Raw genomic sequence first — 5,124 nt, 5'->3', positions numbered from 1 at the left:
AAACTACAAAAAAAAAAAAAACTAGCCGGGCGACGTGGCAGACGCCTGTAGTCCCAGCCACCCGGGAGGCTGAGATAGGAGAATGGCGTGAACCCGGGAGGCGGAGCTTGCAGTGAGCTGAGATCCGGCCACAGCACTCCAGCCTGGGTGACAGAGCGAGACTCTGTCTCAAAAAAAAAAAAAAAAAAAAAAAAAGTTTAAGACCAGCCTGGCCAACCTGGTGAAACCCCATCTGTACTGAAAATACAAAAATTAGCCAGATATGGTGACGCACACCTGTAATCCCAGCTACTTGGGAGGCTGAGGCACAATAATCACTTGAATCCTGGAGGTGGAGGTTCAGCAAGCCAAGATCACGCCAGTGCACTCCAACCTGAGTGACAGAGTGAGACTCTGTCTCCAATAATAATAATAATAAATATATATATATGTCAAAAAACAATGAGGTTTATTTTCTTTCCTAGATCTCTGCCATCCTGAGATTATCACTCCTCGCCTCCTCTGGAAACTCTCTGAGAGCCGGGAAATCGTCTCTTTTTATAAGAGGCCTGCACAGGCACAAGGTCATACTTGGGCAGTTTTTGGCTTTGTGAAAATCTCTCAGATTGCACCGCACAGTATACAAATGATAAACCAGACAACCACATTCGTTCTTTGGATTGCGTTTTCTCCTGAGATATCAGACGCATTTCACCAGGGCCACAGAAAGAGAAATGAAGACCAAGATACCGAGACAAATGCCAACAACCTGGTAAGTGCAGATATTTTGTTATCTAGGCAACTAGAGCTTTGCATAGGTAATACCCTTTTCTACTAAAATTAACCAAAACACACACATTCCAGGGCTCCTGAGTGATTTTATATACATATATGTATATTTAAGTATATATACATATATGTATGTACATTTTATATGTGTATGTATACGTTTATATATGTATATAAATATATATATTTTTAAAATATATGTATATCATATGTGTGTGTGTATATACACATGTATATTTTTTTAAATAGAGATGGGGTCTCGCTATATTGCCCAAACTGGTCTCAGACTCCTGGGCTCAAGCCTGGATGATTTAAAAAAATTTATTATTTTATTCTTTGTATAGTCCCAGTCTTGTTTCTTGTAACATAATGTGTTAAAGTAACATTAATTTTTGGCTGGGTGCTGTGGCTCATGCCTGTAATCCCAGCACTTTGGGAGGCTGAGGCGGGCAGATTACTGGAGGTCAGGCATTTGAGACCAGCCTGGCCAACATGGTAAAACCCCATCTCTACTAAAAATACAAAAATTAACCAGGTGTGGTGGTGCTCACCTGTAACCCCAGCTACTAGGGAGGCTGAGGCAGGAGAATCGATACAGCCTGGGAGGTGGAGGTTGCAGTGAGGAGAGATCATGCCACTGCACTCCAGCCTGGGTGACAGAGGGAGACTCCGTCTCAGACAAAAAACAAAACAAAACAAACAAACAAAGAAATAAGTAATATTGCCGGGCGCGGTGGCTCACGCCTGTNTTTGTGTGTGTGTGTATGTGTGTATTGTTGGAAGTTTTCCTCAAATGTTTGATCTTCGACTGTCCATATTTAAGAATGAGGCATTAAGCAGAGGCAATTGGAAGCACAATTTGGGGCTTGTTGATCTATAGGCTCCACTCTGTGGCGACTGAAGCAAGCAGGATATTTTACTGGGTACACCCAAATATCATAATCTGTAAATCTCACTGAAGGGACCATCTGGTTTCTCCAGAGAATTCTCCAATCTGTCTGAGGGATATCTGCATGGCCCCTGCTATAGAGGTTATAGCAGCAGGGTGGGGAGAGAGGGTTGTGGAGCCACCACTTGGTACATGTTTTCACCCAGTCCCTTGTTTTCAGCTCAGTGCTCACTCCATCTTCAGCTGTGCCTGGTGTCCCTGAGTTGGTGCTTCTGAGATTCAGTTTCCCCAGAGAGTAAACCCTCTGCTGTGCTACGGGAGTTGGTGCCCGGCTAAAAAAGGTTGGGGAGGGGATTTGTGAGCTTAACTGCTTTATATACAGATGCTTAAACAATTTCTCTGTTCTCAGATCTATGCCTTTTCCTTCCATCTGAGGTATCTGGTCCCTCGGTGTCCTGAGCTTTTTTTGGGATAAGTAGAGTGAACTGTGAACTTTTGTTTCTATTATCTTTAAGTACTTAAGTGCCAGCTCCCTCCACTCTGCCAAGTTGATTCCCACTCCATCTCCAAACGTTTTGTTGTTGTTGTTNGAGCCACCACTTGGTACATGTTTTCACCCAGTCCCTTGTTTTCAGCTCAGTGCTCACTCCATCTTCAGCTGTGCCTGGTGTCCCTGAGTTGGTGCTTCTGAGATTCAGTTTCCCCAGAGAGTAAACCCTCTGCTGTGCTACGGGAGTTGGTGCCCGGCTAAAAAAGGTTGGGGAGGGGATTTGTGAGCTTAACTGCTTTATATACAGATGCTTAAACAATTTCTCTGTTCTCAGATCTATGCCTTTTTCCTTCCATCTGAGGTATCTGGTCCCTCGGTGTCCTGAGCTTTTTTTGGGATAAGTAGAGTGAACTGTGAACTTTTTGTTTCTATTATCTTTAAGTACTTAAGTGCCAGCTCCCTCCACTCTGCCAAGTTGATTCCCACTCCATCTCCAAACGTTTTTGTTGTTGTTGTTGTTCTGGGTTTTTTTTTTTTTTGTCGTTGTTGTTGTTTTTGAGATAGGGTCTCACTCTGTCACTCAGGCTGGATTGCAGTGGCATGATCATGGCTCACTGCAGCCTCAACCTCCTGGGCTGAAGCAATCTCCTCAGCCTCCCAAATAGCTGGGACTACAGGTGCACACACCACCACACCAGGTTAGTTTTTTTTTTTTTTTTTTTTTTTAAGTAGAGATGAGGTCTCTCTATGTTGCTCAGGCTGGTCTTGAACTTACGCGCTCAAGCGATCCTCCTGCCTCTACCTCAAAGTACTGAGATTACCGACGTGAGCCACTGCACACTGCCAACTTTTCCTATCTTAAAAAACAAAAACAAAAAATCTCTCTGTACCCTACCTTTCCCTCTAGTGACTGCCCCATTTTTCTTGCTCCTTATGGTAGGCACAAAAGTGGTCCACCAAAGATATATTCACTTCCTAATCCCAGGAACCTGTGAATATTACCTTAAAATGGCAAAAGATGTAATTAAGTTAAAGATCTCGAGAGAAGGGCCCACTTTAGAGGTGAGTCATAAATGCCATTACAAGTGTCCTTATAAGAGAGAGGAAGAGAAGGAGAACAGACACACAGAGAGCAGGAGGCGGTGTGATCTCCCAGGCACAGGCTGGAGTGATGCAGCTATGAGGCAAGGAGTGCCGATGGTCACCTAAAGTGGGAAAAGGCACAGAATGGATTCTTCCCCAGAGTCTCCGTAGAGAGTGTGGCCTCTGCCAACACCTTGGTTTTAGCGTCTGACCTCTAGAGCTGTGAGAGAATAAACCTCTTGTTTTAAGCCATCAGTTGCTGGTAATTTTTTTTTTTTTTTTTTTTAGATGGAGTCTCGCACTGTTGCCCAGGCTGGTGTGCAGTGGCACAATCTCAGCTCACTGCAAGCTCCACCTTCTGGGTTCATGCCATTCTCCTGCCTCAGCCTCCTGAGTAGCTGGGACTCCAGGCGCCCGCCACCATCCCCAGCTAATTTTTGTATTTATTAGTAGAGACTGGGTTTCACCATGTTGGCCAGACTGGTCTCGAACTCCTAACCTCGTGATTTGCCTTCCTTGGCCTCCCAAAGTGCTGGGATTACAGGCATGAGCCACTGCACCCGGCCGTAGTTCGTTCTTCTGTCTGCTGTAGTTCCTGTAGCTCTGTAGTTCCAGTTCCTGGAATTTGAGGCTAGAGGCCCTGACTTCTCTTTCTCCATCACATTCATCACCTTCTGACTCAGAGCTTTCCTACTGTAGCTGTTTACATTTGTCTGTCCCCACTAGGATGTAAATGAGCTCTATGAGGGGAGCAATATGTGTCTGTCTGGTTACCCTCTCTAGTCCAGTATGTAACCAGCACATAGTAGCACTCAGCATGTGTTTGCAGAATGAATCAACCCGTCATATTCAGTGACTTTATCAGTCTCAGTACTATTTAATATCTATTGAGAAATTGCTATAATAATTTACCCTGTTTCTTTGAATGTCACATTTTTTGAAGCCTCAAAAGCCTGAAACTGTCTTTGTTCCATACTTGTACTTGAGGTTTTTCTGGGTATAGAATTTCCCTCAGCAGCCTGAAGACTTGCGCTTTTGTTTTCTTCCTTCCTGCATGGCCATTGAGAGTCCAGATCTATTTTTACGCCAAGCCAGTTGCACAACCAGGCGTTCTGTGTATGAGACCTGTTTGCTTCTCCACAGCTCCGCTATTTCTGCTGCTTTATTGGGCAGAAGCTGATAGCTTGTTCTTCCATTTTCTAGGAACTCTGATCCCATTGTTAGACAATAAAGTGGAGATATTAATAAGGTGTGGGCAGAGTTGTAAAGATAAGCTATAGATGGCTCAAGCCTCATGGTAGGATCTTTTTGACAAATGATTATGATAGCTAACGTTTACTGAATTCTTGTAATAACCAGAGTAATTTAATCAGCACCATGCTAAGCACTTTACATTTAGTCCAATAGCTCTTTGAGACAGGAACTATTACTCTGTTGACTCTACCCACTAGACACTGCCAGAGCCAGGCAGCCTGAATCCAGAGCTGAGCTGGAAACCGCTCTGTCTGCTGAATGGGCTCCTCTATTCCTACCAGACAAGTCCTGAACCTTGGCTTCTTCACCTGCCAAAGCAAGGCCTGGGATCCTGCATGGGGGCAGGGAATGAGGCTGTGTAGCAACCTTTCCATTCATGCTCGCTGGATGAGCGCTTCAGTGGCAAGTATTTAAGAATATAAATGTTGGTGGGGTGTAGTGGCTCACACCTGTACTCCCAGCACTTTGGGAGGCCTAGGCGGGCGGATCACCTGAGGTCAAGAGTTTAAGACCAGCCCGGCGCGGTGGCTCAAGCCTGTAATCCCAGCACTTTGGGAGGCCAAGACGGGCGGATCACGAGGTCAGGAGATCGAGACCATCCTGGCTAACACGGTGAAACCCCGTCTCTACTAAAAACTAC

General features: G+C 44.9%; 1 protein-coding gene across 17 annotated transcripts in view; it reads left to right on the top strand.

Annotated features, from left to right (window-relative positions):
* Positions 1-5,124, top strand: part of LOC108518631 (uncharacterized) — a 53,220-nt gene that overhangs the window by 7,540 nt on the left and 40,556 nt on the right. For all 17 annotated transcript variants that reach the window (XR_001882420.1, XR_001882430.1, XR_001882423.1 and 14 more), the window contains exon 2: positions 465-751. The gene's annotated coding sequence lies outside the window, so the exon portion shown is untranslated. The remainder of the gene's footprint in view (positions 1-464; positions 752-5,124) is intronic.

Source organism: Rhinopithecus bieti, unplaced genomic scaffold (assembly GCF_001698545.2).
Source record: "Rhinopithecus bieti isolate Rb0 unplaced genomic scaffold, ASM169854v2 scaffold_44159, whole genome shotgun sequence".
Lineage (NCBI taxonomy): Eukaryota > Metazoa > Chordata > Mammalia > Primates > Cercopithecidae > Rhinopithecus > Rhinopithecus bieti.
Note: the sequence above shows the minus strand (reverse complement) of the source record. Positions and strands in the feature narration are given on the sequence as shown.